Below are 15,642 nucleotides of genomic sequence, written 5' to 3'. Positions count from 1 at the left end.
AGGCTCCAGTGTGTGCCACGCACATTTTCTCACACTTTTCTGGCTGCGCTTTGCCACATTGATTTAAATGTATCTGTTGAGGGGAAAATAATCAATGCAAATTCTCTGACAGTGCAGCCCACAAATAAGACATGTCTGATTCATCAAGCGGACATTCCTGTAAAGACCACTCTTTCTCTCTTTTTTGTTCCATTTCTCCCCCTCTCTTTCCTCTCAGTTTTTTTCCTTCCCTCACCTCTGGGCCACTTCACTCCTTTTTGCTCTCTTCACCTTTCTGTGTCGAAAAACTCTTAGCCTGAATTAGTGGAAGGAGCTTTATGCTCATGCATATACTCATGGAATTTCCTCATAGGCTCTCAATTAAGGTAGGTGCAAATATAATCATTAAACATAAAAGTTGTGCCTTTTTTAAAAAAAAAAAATACTTTATTTCAGAGGGTTAATTCTAAGATATTATATATTTTTATTTTTTTAAGTGTAAAATATTTAAATAAATGTTTCATGTTTTCAAACTTAAAAGCAAAAAAGGGATTCAGTATGCTGAGGAAAAAAAAAAAGTTTCACCTGACACCTAACCTTAACTTTTTGTTTTGCTTTAACTCAGTCAGATGGTCTGGCTTCTAACAAGAGCAGAGTGTAGTCTGTGTATGTAAATTCACTACATGTGTGAGAGAAATAAAGGCAGGGGATATTTGGAAATTCCTGTGTGATGAAAGGGAAAGAATATCCCCCAAAAATGATTAATGTGGTGTTCAGGTACACAGAAGATTGAGTGATCCTGTCATCGTGCCATATGGTACCAATTTATTCCAGCAAGCATGAGGCAAACGCAGTGGAGGAGTCTCAAGACTCTGTGGCGTTTCAAAATGAGAAATTTAAAGCAAATCTGCACAAACAGAATTTGGATTTTTTTTGCATTCTTGAATTGTTAAATAAATAAAACAAAATAGAAAAAAAATAATCGGTGACCTTTAAGAAGAAAAAATGAAAAAAAAATGTTAAACTTTATTTTTTTTTTACATTTTAAGTCAATTAGAAAATCAATCCAGGAATCCTTTCAAAATAAAAGATTTTGAAATTTAGCTATGATGCTGGATAATATACATTGAAGTGTTTCTATTATTTTTTTTATTGTAAAGACGAGGGAGATACTTAAATTTCATGACTAATGTTACACTTTAAAAAACAAGAGCTATAATAAAAATCCCAAAATCCCAACATTGTGAATGCTATTGGATTTTAATGCAGCTAAATATACCGATTTTTCCATCATTGTTTACTTTTTTTAAATATTTTCAATAGGAAATTAAAAAATAATTGCTTCTACTGTCCATATACCCACATGCTATAGTTTTTAGATAACAGCTTTTAAAACTAGTATTCTTTTTGGCTGTTAAATCCATATAAAGTTAGACGACTGCTAACTCTCGCAGTGACGAATCAGGAATCCACCCATTCCAACGGCTGGAATCACGTGTCCTCCGTATCTCCTTCTAACGCTGCACAAACCCAACTTTTAACTCTCTAATCTTCTGTCTCGAGTCGTGTGCGGAAATGAGTGTTTTTTGAAAATGCAGATGGCTATTGGCGGACGGTGGACAGGTTAGGGAGCTGGGCTCCTATTACTTTTCTTTTCACTACCCTGTTATTTGTCGTCTCACCCCTGCAGGGCATGCTGACAGGAACTGATAAACCTCTTTATGGGCTGAACTGAATTGGCTCCTATTATCCAAGGTGTGGAGCTGCTCAGTGGAGAAAATAAAAGACTTTATCCACTGCCCATCTGCCCACCAGTCTCTCTCTGCCCAGTTTCCGGGATTTCATAAAGCTGTGTCCAATTTGTGATCGTAATAGTTACGAACAGCTAGGTTGGGGGAATAATGTCAATGTCTTTGGAGCGAAATACATATTTCCCACAAATGCCTGAATACTTTCAAAAAACTACAGCATTTGCCACAAAAATAATGTATTCTTGAACTCAGAAATGGGTGCTAACAGTGTAAAAATAAGCAAAGAAAAGGGTCAAACTAGCTAATATTGTTATTAAAAAATAGAGAAAAAACATCACTTTTTTGTTCTTCTAGAAATTTGTCATTAATTTAATTATTCTCGTAAATGTTTATCACATTTGTCTAAAAAAATCTGCAACAATCACCCACCTCTTTACAGGCAACAGTAGAATTAAATGCAGTCAAATCCCAAACTCTCCTGCTTTTACACGCCTTCACCATTCCTTTTGTCAAAAAAGTGACAATGCACAGAATACTACTTCATGTCAGTAAATGTACACAGTGACAGTTTAGTGACACACTCCTTATTGATTTTGTACAGTCTGTTGTTTAGCAATCATTTCTCAATCTTATCAAGTTTCTTGTCACACCCTGAGTCTTTGTTTATAGACCTTTCACACTCTACAAATCTTTAGTCAGGCTTATTTTTAACTGCTTTTTGACAAGCATCTTTGTTACAGAGTGTTTGGTTGGAATAAAATCACACAAAGAGAAATAAAACATGGTAAAATATAAAAGATGCGGTACCAAGAAAAGCTAAGTGAGACTTGTATTTATTTTAAATATTTGGTGACTTTTTTTCATTAATAATATTAAATTGTAAATATATAGTAATAGAATTTTATTTTACCTTCACTGTCAGAGTGAAGTCTGCAAAGCGGAATGCCACAGTCTGACTGTTCAGGACCGTTTCACAAGACTTGTAAAATGTTTTACTTATTGAAAATCATTTTGAACAGATAAAAAAAAAAATGTCTTCTGAAATGTCAGATTGTTCAAGGTGGTTGAAAGCCGTTACACTCCTGTAATATTAGTGTCACTTGACTCGTTTACAAAATACAGATGACAAGGATCCAAATCCTTGAAAGGCAAAGGCTGTGTGACAGGGAATCGCTCCCTGAAGCCATGTGTGTAATGACTTTGCATGGGGAATGGAACAAGTGGAGGCAAAGATGGATGTTTAGTTTACTGTAGCGCTATGTGTGGAATTTTGGACTGCTTCAAGCAAGCTATCAAAGCCATCTGTTAGGGTGTGCAGGCCAAAACTGATTAATATTATCACTGAAAATGAAAATCACAAAAAAAAAAAAAAACTCAAGCAGCAGAAGCCAACAATATTTGTGTGTTGAATGATTTAAAGTCTCATTTAAACCTACGTGGTGGTGTACGTGCTAGTATTGCTAGCACTAGAGTCAATATCCATCCACTCCTGAGTTATTTAATCCAGAAACAGCTCAGGAGTTAACTCAGGTTAGCTTAATAAAAAGGGAAATTGGAAAATTATTATTATTTTTTATCAGTAATACACTAAAAGCATCTTAAGATAAATAGTATGGTCTAAATTTAAGGTTTAATCTAGAGCAACACAAAATTACAGGAGTTAGCAAGGTTAGCAATCAGCGAATTGCTACATTTGTTATACAGAGGAAATCTCAACAGTTGTTTCTCCTATTAGCATTTAGATAGGCATTCTGAATGGGATACTGCACAAGTCAGAAAATAAAAGCAAGACCTTTATTTTTTTATTTATTTTTTTTATTGACTGCGCACCAAACCATTACAAATAAGTCAATAAAAAGAGTTAAAAGTAGTTCTGCTCTGCCCATCCTTGCCATTTGAATTATTTCAATTCAATTTAACTGCAGTGTCCCACCCTTTGGAGCAGCACAACAACATTCAAAGTGCTTACTGAATTTCTATTTTGGCCTAATAATCCAGAAAACAGATTTCCCTTTCAGACCAGTAAGCTAGGCGTCATTGATAGTTAAACGAAGACATTAGCATGAGTCGGTGGCTAATGACATTGTTTAATGATGTGTTCACTTTGTTAATATGGCTGACAACACAGACACATTATGCTTGCAACTCTGAGTTGTCGGGAGCTCAATATGGAGAGTCACTTTCAAGGATAAGTTCACAATTATCAAATGATTTTTTTTTTTTTTTTTTTAACAAAGGTGTCTTGCCTTCAGGCTAATTTACAAGCCACGTGAATGATTGGGTTACAACTTTTAAATTTAAAGCATGATCTATCACTTTTATAAAAATAAGGTGACCACAAGATATTACACAATTCTGGAATAATAATAATTTTGTTTTTTGCTAGTCTATACCACGGGTCTGCAGCCTGAGGCTCTGGATCCACATTTTATCCCTCCATTGCTGCTCTTAAATAATTAACTAGAAAAGTCGCATTACCTGCAATAATCCTAGTGAATGCTTTTTGCTGATGATGCTGAACCTTTTTGCTGAAAATGGTGATGCAATTTTATTTAATTACAACAAATTTGCTGTAAATTCAAATACTATTACCAAAATGTTAAATTTGCTAAAAGACTGGAAATTTTGTTAAAAGAACTATGAACGAGCACTGAAGTTGACCTAAATTTCTTTAAAAATTTGTAGTAAAATTGCTTAAAAATCCCCAATATATGCCAATTTGGCAAAAGTATTTACTGTGTTACTCAAATATTAACTAAACTCCAAAAAAGCCTGAAATTCCTTAGTAAAAAAAATTAGTCAAAAACATTAGCTTGTAGCTAAAATATAAGCTAAACTCTAAATTAACCTTAAAAAACACAGTAGATGACAAATTAGCCAAAAACGTTAGCCTGTTGCTAAAACATAAGCTAAACTCTAAATTAACCTTGAAAAACACGGTAGATAACAAATTAGCCAAAAACGTTAGCCTGTTGCTAAAACATAAGCTAAACTCTAAATTAGCCTTTAAAAACACAGTATATAACAAATTAGCTAAAAACGTTAGCCTGTAGCTAAAATATAAGCTAAACTCTAAATTAGCCTTTAAAAACACCAGTAGCTATATTAGCCAAAAACGTTAGCATGTTGCTGAAATATTTGTAACACTCCATTTTTGTTTTATTACTATAAAAGATCAAAACATAGACCATGAATATATTTAAAGGGTTGTTGCTAGTCTACTTTTTTATAAAAGGTGAAGACTTTCTTATTTATTTTCTATGGGGCATAATTTGCTCAATATTTCAAAAACTGTAAAGTATATAAATAAATTCAAGCAGTAATGTCCTCAACAAGCTGAATGTTTTAATACCAGGATTGCTGAAAAAACTAAAAAAATTGTGCCAAAAAATGTATAGAAAATGTATAATATGTATACACAAACTTTGTGCATTTCTGAATTATGAGACTAATCTGGCTCCATAAATGTATGCTTACTAAGCATTTACAAAATTAAGTAATTAAACTAATTTAGACCTAAAATGTTAGCAAAAGTTTAATCTACTGTCAGAGTCGTTGATAATGAGTCACATTATCTTAATGCATTTACATGTATCGATTTTAAAATAATTTGGATTTTACACTTATATCCTCATGTTTTAATTCACTTTCAAAAGCAGAAAAAGGATGAAAGAACACAAAATTGATAAAAAATAGAAACTCTCATGTTTCTTGCATTTTTAATTAAAGTAAATCTGCTGCTGCTGGAGGATCTGATTAAACACAGGATGTGTTTTATTTTGAAAGGATCTTAAATTGTCAAAAGTGAAAGAAGTTAAATTTGTTATATATAGAAAAACGTAATTTTTTTTTAAATTGCAAAGCTATATTTTATGAATGAATCACATAATGACTACAAAACATAGTGTGTTTTTCTAACTTTGAGGTGAAACTTGTGTCTCTCTCTGAGTTTCGTCCATAAGAAATGGTTCTTTAAGTGTTAAAGGTTACAGACCCCTGTCTTTACCGTTAAAAAAATATTTCTAAAAATATACCATATAGATTTTAGCTGATGTGTAAGATTTGCAGTGGATCTACAGGCTTCAAAATGATATGAATGGTGGAACGGGAGAATATTCCGGAAGGCTCTGAACTCCAGATTGAAGTACTCCAAGCTCCGCCCAGATATCGTCTCAGTTCTTCAGAGCCCAGCTGCTCATTCTGGCCACTTAAACTCAGTTTCATTCTCGTGGTCAGCACCCAGAGCTCCCGACCAGAAGAAAGGGATGCAGATCAGCTGCTAAATGAACAGATTTGCCCTTTTAGCCGAGCTCCACCGACCACGACTGACCAGAACGTTGTTGGCGCCGATGCAGCACGAGTTACTCCCTCAAGTGAAGGAGTGAAAGCATGTCGGGGTCTTGTTTACTAGCGAGGGTGGAAGACGCAGGTGATTGACAGGAGGTTTGTGGCAGCGCAGTGGAGGGGGGTGACTGCTCTTCCTTTTTTATCACTCCTTTTCTTTGCATTCAGAGTCCCTTAAAAAGCGTGATGCACTCAACCTTGAAAATGTATCAATAATTCAAACACATCATCCTCTGCCTGAAATTGGGGAGAGTGTGTCTGTGGGATAATATTGCACTCAGTCACATTTGACTGGCTGTCACCTGCTGGAGAATGGCTACACCCAGCCAATAATTGCAGAGTCAAAGCAAGCACATTTTTGTGATTTGCGGTTCAGCAACTGCTGCTCTTAGCAGGAAATGTGACTTACAGATCTTGCAACATTCAGATAGTGCATAATTGGTGCTTGCATCCATTTCGGGATGGCTTTTGAATTTCAAATTGATTCTTAGGATCCCCCACCACCTATCCTTTGAGGTTTTTATTTTTTTTCCATCTCAGCTCTGATCAGAGTTCATTAGTATTGAACATCTGTCAATGCCAAAGCTGACCCATCTCCAAAACATTATTTTTCTTCTTTCCTACCCACTTTAGAACCTACTTAACCTAAAGTAGACAGACATCAAAAATAGAAAAGCTATTTAGTTATTTCTGGGAGAGCTTCAAAGTGGTCCTTTTATGTCAGATTTTTTTGGAATATCAACTTTTTGTCAATCTGAGATGCAGCAAAGTACACAAAAGATTGTATCAAAATGATTACCAAGAAGGCTCCACATATTTTTAAAGCATATTTATTGTGCTGATTGAAGCGTGTGTTGGGATGCGAACTGTTGCTGCATTTTTTTAGAACTCAAAAAATAGAAACTGAATCTTAAGATAGTAAAAAGACTCAGACTTGCAAGAAAAAATTATATATTTTTTTCAACTGCAAAAAAATCTTAACCCTAGATTACCATTGATGCTAAATTTGACACATATATTTCTGAGAACCCATATCTCAATAGCATGATCAAAAATTTCCTTAAAACCCATTGTTTAAATCTTGGGCCATGTTTTCTGCACTGTAGTTCACTATCACTCCACTAGGGGCAGTAGACGGCCTTCTCCTGTTTATTTCAAAATGGCTGCTTCGTCGAAATTTCAAACCTTTTTGGCAGGAAGAATTTTGCTTATTTTCTAAACCTTATGGTGAGAAAACATAATTTCTGGCTATCATTTTTTAAATTGAAAGAATGAAAACATTGTAATTATTTCTTTATATTAAAGTTGCACAATGTTTAATATGAGTGGCTCAGATTGAAGACAGCTCCTTTTTTTCTGAACACTTCTCAAAAGATATTTGTTTTTTTCATTCTGAAGGTTTTTTGCCCGCTGGCTATTGTCTATAGGCCACATAAACGAGGGGAAATGATTGGGTTACAATTGCTAAATATTAAGGGTGGACTATCATTTTTTACACAAAATGACAACAAGAAATTACACAACTTAGAAAAAGTTTTACTTATTTTTTTAACTTTTTTTTTTTTTAGTTTTTTTTAGTTTTTTTTCTGTGTTTTCATATTTATTTTCACCATACTAAATGTGAATTTATGGAAGCAGCCATTTTGAAATGAGCAGGAAAGGCTCTTCTACTGCCCCTAGTGGAGTGATGAGGAACTGCAGGGCAGAAAACATGGAACAAGTTATATATGATGCTTCTTTTAACGAGCAAAATAACCCTTTTAAGATATTTTAATACTGAAAAATCTTCTTGATAATTTGTATTTTTTTCACAAGACAGGAATAATTTTTTTTTTTTCTTGTAGCAAGGTTAGTGTCCATATTTTTGCATTAAACTAACATTGCTTAGAGCAAAAAGTGACAAAATCATCCGACTTATCTTAAGGAAATATGTATATTCTGAAACTTTTTTTTGGATTTCATCAAAGTTTTTTTTTATATATATCTTAATTCCAAATGCATTAAATCTTCTATCAATTCTTTGATGCAGAGTGTTTTACAGACTAATTTTTTTCTCAAAATAAAAGTTATTCGCACTGTAATTTTTTTCACCCCTTTGCATTTTTTCTACTTATTAAAGATTTTTTTAAATTTTAAATAAAAAAAAAAGACTATTTTTGTTTTTACAGTGCAACACAGCACTGGCTGACTTAAAAACATTATTCTTCATGGAACTGTAGCAAACAGGATGTCATCAACACAAAGCTTGTGATATGGTCGTGTTGATTACTGAGTATTAAATTAAGCATTTTTCATGCAAAAACAGTTTATTTCAATGTAACACTAAAAATAAAGATGCAATGTCAAATTAACTGATGGGAAGCAGAAAAAAAAAACTGACGTCTGGCTCTAAATAAAGAAAAAGACGTCTGCTGTCAATACAACTTAATTATGTGATTACTTTAAATAATTTCAAATTTTAATGCAGAGATCTTCAAATCTATAATCAGTCTCATTTTCATCGAACTGATATTGGTAAATTCTAATTGACTCCTCAAATTAGGTTCATTCATCATTATGGTGGGAAATAAATCAAAATTTTCCGAATCAATTTGGCTTCTTCCCAGTAACTTCTTGCACCAGATAACAAAAACACAGATAATTAGCAGTTATTAAAAATCATTTCCCTGTGTTAATCACGGTGGAAGTTTGGCTTCTTCGTTGTCGCCTCAGTATCAGCTCACTTGTGAGGCGAGAATATTTCACTGATGTAATGTAATCAGAGATGTCTATCTCTGAGAAGTTTTGGCTCAATTAGCCCTCCTGAACACTCAAGGCTCAGTGCCGTGCTAATTTTGTCCTCTACCCGGCACCTGCAGTGCAGTCAATAGACTCTATCACAAACTTTAGAAAAGGAAACTATTTAGGAGGCAGATCTTAGCCACAAATTCCAGCTAAAGGCTTCTGCCACGATTTGTTCAAGGAGAACTCACAAGGAAAGACCTGAAAGCTCCATGAGACGACAAACACTTTAATCAGATAAAATCCAACATAAACAATCAGTGCGGTCTGATTAAGAGCACACAGCAATGCTAATCTTTGCCTGTTTGATTATCTTGTTTGGTTTTCTTGCAACAAACAGTCCCTGAAAATGAACTGGAGATAATGGTGAAAACAAGCTCTGCCTCCCCAGAGCTGGAAAATTTGTGGACGGTTGCGTGAAAAATTGGTCAGAATTCTGACCAATGAATCGTTTTGCGCATGCAATAATGTATTTCATAAATAATCTGCCCGAGAAGGTAATTAGTGCAGGTGTTTACACATATTTTTGCCATTAGGGTGCACAGTAGGATCAGAGTTGACTGAATGAGTTTTAGGTTATTAAATTAGCCTTAAAGTAACAGGAAGAAAAATTAGCCACAGTTGGGCAGGTATGAGCAGCAACATCTTCCCCTATTTATCATACACATAAAAATATATATCTTTGCTTTATCTAGCATTTAAGGAAAACCAGATATGAATAATCCGGCCTGTGTGCAGACGGATTCCTCTTCCAAAGAAATGTAAACGCTTGAAAGGAAACTCCCTGGAGGAAATTCTTAAGATGAGAAAACACACAAACAGATGTTTAACTTAATAGGACCTCATAAAAAGCTTAATCTATGTCATCATTAGGTTGTAAACATAGCAATAAAAGAATATGAAGATTACACGTTGAACCTTTTTTTTGCAACAAATGCTGATCAACAGCAGCTCTCCCTCCAGCACCACAGAAGTCTGTCTGACGTTAAAGAGTAACCTGCTATCAGCTGGATACTTGTACTGCAACTGATCTGAGACCATCAGTCCTTCGTGGTGCTGGGCAGACTCCACTGATGATGACGGGGCTGTCCCGGGGGTGAGGCTGATTGTTCTACCGGTCTGAGCTCTGGAGCCCAGCTACAGCCGCACTCTCACCGTTTAGATTTTGAGTTTTTAAGACGTATGTGTGGCATTTTTCTTATCAAAGAGAACAAATTTAATGAGAAATCCTTTTGTTTTTGCATTTCCAAGAGTTTCTCCTTCCATTGACTGCAGTCAAATGAGCCGCCGTTCACATTTCCGTGGTCAAATCAGCCGTCACTAGATTTTTGTGTGAGTTTTATCCAATACTTACGGTAGCAGGACTGAGAACGCTGGAAAATCTCCACCAGACTCCACGGAGCTTCTTGATGTGACCACGGAAATGTGAACGGCGGCTCATTTGACAGCAGTTGTAAAGGATTGTAGATCAATGAAAGAGCATTTTGATGTTAGCTTTGATTATTTTATCAAGAACTCTGAGAAACCAATGATTGAATGTATTGATCACAGTCAATAAACATTGGAGAATTAGCTAAAAGAGTCTTTGGTGAACTGGAAGGAGAAAGAATCAGGATTTTGGAGGAAGTTCTGTCCATGAAGATCTTCACTTCATCGTCCCAGCTGACATCCGGATCAGAACCATACGGCTGGACATTACCCATATTGATGGACATTTTTATGTGGCAGCCGTGAAGATTTACGCTAGCGAGACACAGAGCTATTACAATCAGACAGGAGGGAATCAGGGGCGGGGCTATTCAGCTTAGCTCCAAAAGCCACGCCCCCTCAGAGGAGATTTTGGAAACTGAGGCTTCAGATCAACATGACGGTTCTGGGATTTTGGTTAAAAACGTCTTAATCTTAATTAAAACATCACTGGGAACCTATTTTTTAAATCAAAAATCTATTCAATCTATTAGCAAGTCTTTGCTCACACTTATTTTGATCATAATAGAAACAACATTTCTATGACTTTTCCATGACTTTTTTCTCCAGAAGTAAACAAGTGTAGCTAAACAAATTTGAACATTTGTTAATATTGATTTGAAAGAAATAAAATGATTAACGTTCTCTGTCCTATTTGAAGCTCATCTTGCACATAAAACTGATAAAAAGTTAGTTTTTTTTTTTCACATTTTAAAGCTTAAAAGCTGGTAGTCTTTAAAATATCATTTTTGAAAGGGTTTCCTAAAGTTGTGAAATTTCTGCTTCCGACTAGAGATTTTATATGTGACCAGAGGTTCTTCCTTTGCTTCCTCATCCGAGCTGGCATCTGGCTCAAAATTGTGCATCTGGATATCTCTAATATTCCTCACCATTTTTGTTGCACCGCTAATGTTAGGTCGGGGTTGTGAGGGAATGTAAGCTAGCAGGAATGTGTGTAAACAAAGGTATGATGGGAAGTCGGGGCAGGCTTACTCTGTGCTAACAGCCCCGCCCATCAGTCAGAAGCGAATTTCTAATGAATAAATAAACTATTTCCTAGAAAGCAACATTTTTTTTAATTTAGTATTAAAAAAAAGCGACCTGGAACAATTTTAAAATAGATTAGAAGATGATTGGAGACTATAAGTTGCAGTATTCTATGATCTGGTCCAACTTTACTTCATGTTTTAGCAAAAAATCGATTTGTTTTGTTGGTTAAAATGTAGTCTGTCAGAAGATACAGAAGTCCCACTTGACTTTATTTTCTATGCAAAACATTAGTATTACATTTATATTATTTAATTTATATCCCAGCTGCAGTTAGATGTTCCCTGTGTGAGTTTCTGGGAGATGTTTTTTTTTTTTTGGCAGCATACATTCAGGTGAAGTGTCTCTATTAGCCCCTCATTGCACTGGCAACCCATTCAGCTGGATGTGGAGGGGGGCGGGGGGGCTGACACTCCGGTGCAGATGAATTGGAAAATGCTGCAAATTCTAATGGCCTTCAGTTTGAGGATGCTAATGTTAATCAGCAGTAGGGATTGACAAATAGTGCCGACTCAAACCCAGCTGCTGCTAATGGGCTAAAAAAGGTGGGTCTAATTAAATATAATGACTCGTGTGGGCTGCCGTAGCTGTAATCTATTACTTTTTGATATCCTGGACCTTTCCACAAACAATACGTGTGCATTATTTCTAGTCCATCAAAGTGACAGAATGAATGGGGGGGTTGGCATTGGCAGAATAAACAACACAGAGAAACAGGTAAGCAGCAACCTGCACCAGTGAACTATTCTTGAACTTGTGCACTTCTGGAGTCTCGGGAAAGTCTTAGTCATCAGTTTTTTCACTAAGATATGTGAGTAGATGGGGAGGTTGTCCTTTATAGGCTGCCATCCAAAAATGAGCTTTGGCTTTGCAAGTGAAACTTTAATGCAGCATAAATCAGCTGTGTGCTTTGGCGTGCTGTTCTGAAACATATTTTGAATTATTCGCAAAGATCCAGTCGTGGTCAAGGTTCTTTATTTCTATTTTTTATCATTCCCTTTGATAATTTAGGAAATGTTAGGGCGATGAAATGTGGGAAGTTATCAGGTAAGTCACCAGTTTGGCGCGTGGCCATCGTGTTCATATAGTTTAATACCGGCCTTCGTCTCTGAAGCAACATTTTGTGGGACTAATTTGCAATTGCAAATGTTTTCAAGGAGATGTCTAATTATCGCTGGATTACGCTTCATAATTGAAGCAAGTTTTTGTTGTCAATAAATATTGGCTTGAAATATTTACTCTCCCTGCTTTTGATGAGATTTTCCTCAAAATGTTGTTTATTACAAACATTAGATTATCACAACCGCTGCAATATTTTAATTATCGTGTTTTGGTGGATTGGTACTTTGACACATTTGAGGCCTCTAGATGAATCACTGAAAAAAATAACAAAAAATGAAAATTATAAATGTGGCTTAACCTGAACTGGTAGGTGTTATAGTTTTGTTTATTTTATGCTTGACCTTTGTACATTTTCAGTCTATATATTTTAATTTATTGGACAATTTACATTTCTAATTTCCACTCATTTTAATAGTTTACCCTGATGAACCACATTCCTAATATGTCATATTATTTTATTCAGCTTAGAACAATAACTCATGTATTCAATTTTCACAATATTCTAGTAAAAAGTGGACAAACAACAGAGAAACATCTCATTTGCGCTGTTCAAAATCAACAACTTTTAATTCCATCATTTTTCCTTAAGTAGCTTCCCAATGTAGTTCGAGGAGTTAAGAGGTGACAGATCCAAAATCCTTGGAGTAAATATTGTTTACGGTACTGAATATCATCTTTGGTTGTTTGTATTTATATTTAAAGATGGCGGCCGTTTCCCAATGACACAAGTTGTTATTTTGTGGTATTTTCCAAATTCCTTCACTACTCGCTGTTTAGGTGTTCGCCATTTTGTAGTGCTGCTCAAATCTACAATTCTAAAATAGAATTTCCCAGAAGTCTTTGCTAAAAACTAAAAACAATGCTCACTACATTAGCGAATATAGACCACAATGCATTGCGGTCAAACAATTTCTGCCAAAAAAAAAAACGTGTTTAAATGTAATTTTTTTAAATGAACCATCCACTTTTCCATCATCAGAACCCAGTGGAGTCACAAATAGACGTCGTAAAATGTTACGGCAAGTATGTGTTTTTGTGAAGACAACATTTTTCTTTAACCATTTTGTTGGAAAATGTTAAAATCACCAGATTTTAACATTTTCCATTAAATAGCGCCAAGCCCTTGGGTCCTGTCACCATCCCATTATAATTTCAATACTTAATTTGGATATCTGTGAATTTTGGTTTTGACTTTTTCTTTTATCTTTAGCCCTATAGGGAACTTTGAAAATTTTGGGGAGTTTTCTACTGTTTGGTAGAGGTGACATTTTCACTTAAATATGGATTAAGACTAAATAATTGCAAAACAATGTGGTTCTTGTAGTGAAGCACTGCTGCAGACCATATATATAAATGCAAAAAAAAACAACCAAATTTGACCCAGTTGGTTCTTCAGGATTAAAAAAATCTTGGCTTATTGTAAAAAGTTTGCATCCAATTTTATTCTTTTTAAAAAACAAACAGCCTTAGTTATATCAGCAGCAGTGTTTTAGCAGGTTGATTTGCTGTGTGCTTTTTTTATCATTTTGATGTTTCCCTGTGTCTTTTAAACTGGCTTTTGCAATTTTAACAATAATTGTTTTTGTTTTATTTTTGGTATTTTATTCTCATTTTATCTATATTTGTAATTGCAAAACAAAAAAAATCCCAGCTAAGGACAAATGAGCTACGACTAAAGGCATTCTGATATGGAAATGGACTGCTCGTCATAGAATGTCTGTTTTCATATCTGTCCTTATCCAATAAATAGATACAATACTGTGTCATCAAAATGTTTAAAGGACAAAAGATTTGCCTGTAGAGGGTTTTCAGTATCTAGCTTTACATTCCTCATCTTTACATTCTTCTGTAAACCTGTTTCCTTGGATCAGTCATCCTTAGTACCTGCTTACCAGGTGAAGGCCAGAACCACCACCATGTTGTTCAGTAAATGTTTTATGTTCGGATTAGGTGAAAAAAGGCTGCAAGGTGCTTTTTATGTTTCCCTCCATTAAAAACAGTCCCAAGTTGACAGGAAAGCCGAGCTCCTTCAAAGCCGATTTTGCACTATTACTCATAAACACAACAGTGGGATTGAAGCATAATCACTTAGAGTCAGGATTGGAGAACTAATAAGGCCCATTAGAGGTAAACTAACACAGAAATGTAGATAATTCATAATAGAGATCATTACGGCGTATCTAGTGCCTGCCTTGGTCAGTTTAAATCTTTCTGTCCACCAAGAACAATCGATGTGTTGTGCTGTAAACGTTGATACATGAGCTAATAACAGTGCAATGAAGTATTGCCCACATTGTAACAATTTCTGGCATCTGGGAAGGTTTGGCACAAAGGCATGGGTGGTTGATGAATTAAAAATCAACAAAGTACATTTGAGAAGGGATATTCATTGTTCAAAGTTGGAAACTACACACACACACTCACACACACAGGGGTGAATCATCAGTGGATCATTGCGTTTGTTTGTGTGTGTGGGTGTGGTCATAGCAACTTTATTATCACCCTTTGCTTCATAATAGCTTTTCAGATTTCTTATGGAGGATTTCACAGCTTTTTTTTTAAGAATACACCTCCTAGGAAGTGGGAGGAAGAGGTGACAAAGACTGAAATTTGGCTGGTTTCTGTCTTCTAACGGACACTCTGTACACAACGTGTGGCAAACATCCTAATGGGGGCTGTGAAGCTGTTAAAGGACTTTACACAATTCCAAAGCTATTTTTATTCTCCTGTCCTGAAGATGAGGGAGGGATTTCCAGTTTTTGTCGTTTTTTTAGGGTTAAGTGAACAAAATCGACCAGAACAATAACTTTGAAGTGTAACCGCCTTACTTGTACCAATGCAACAGGTTTCCTCTCCCAACCAGTAGTATAAACCTGCAGGCCTGGAGACCCAACAACGTTCTCAGGACCGCATTCTCAGGACCGCATTCTCAGGACCGCATTCTCAGGCCCCTAGCTTTTTTAACAAGGCGCCCCTACTGGCTGGAGGACTAACAACGTTATCAGGACGGCATTCTCAGGCCCCGTGCTTTTTTAACACAGCGCCCCTACTGGCTGGAGGACTAACAGCATCCTCAAGACGATTTCAGGACTTGTTTTTTAAAATAGCGCCTCCTTGCTGCTGGGTGCCGTTTATCGTTTTTTTTTTTTTT

At 35.6% G+C, this 15,642-nt stretch overlaps 1 protein-coding gene across 1 annotated transcript in view; it reads left to right on the top strand.

The window, feature by feature from the left end:
* Positions 1-6: 6 nt before the first annotated feature.
* Positions 7-15,642, top strand: part of adgrl2a (adhesion G protein-coupled receptor L2a) — a 222,131-nt gene continuing 206,495 nt past the window's right edge. The window contains exon 1 of the mRNA XM_024278248.2: positions 7-365. The gene's annotated coding sequence lies outside the window, so the exon portion shown is untranslated. The remainder of the gene's footprint in view (positions 366-15,642) is intronic.

The sequence above is a fragment of the Oryzias melastigma genome, linkage group LG4, assembly GCF_002922805.2.
Source record: "Oryzias melastigma strain HK-1 linkage group LG4, ASM292280v2, whole genome shotgun sequence".
In the NCBI taxonomy this organism is placed as follows: Eukaryota; Metazoa; Chordata; class Actinopteri; order Beloniformes; family Adrianichthyidae; genus Oryzias; species Oryzias melastigma.
This window is presented reverse-complemented; position numbering and strand designations above follow the sequence as displayed.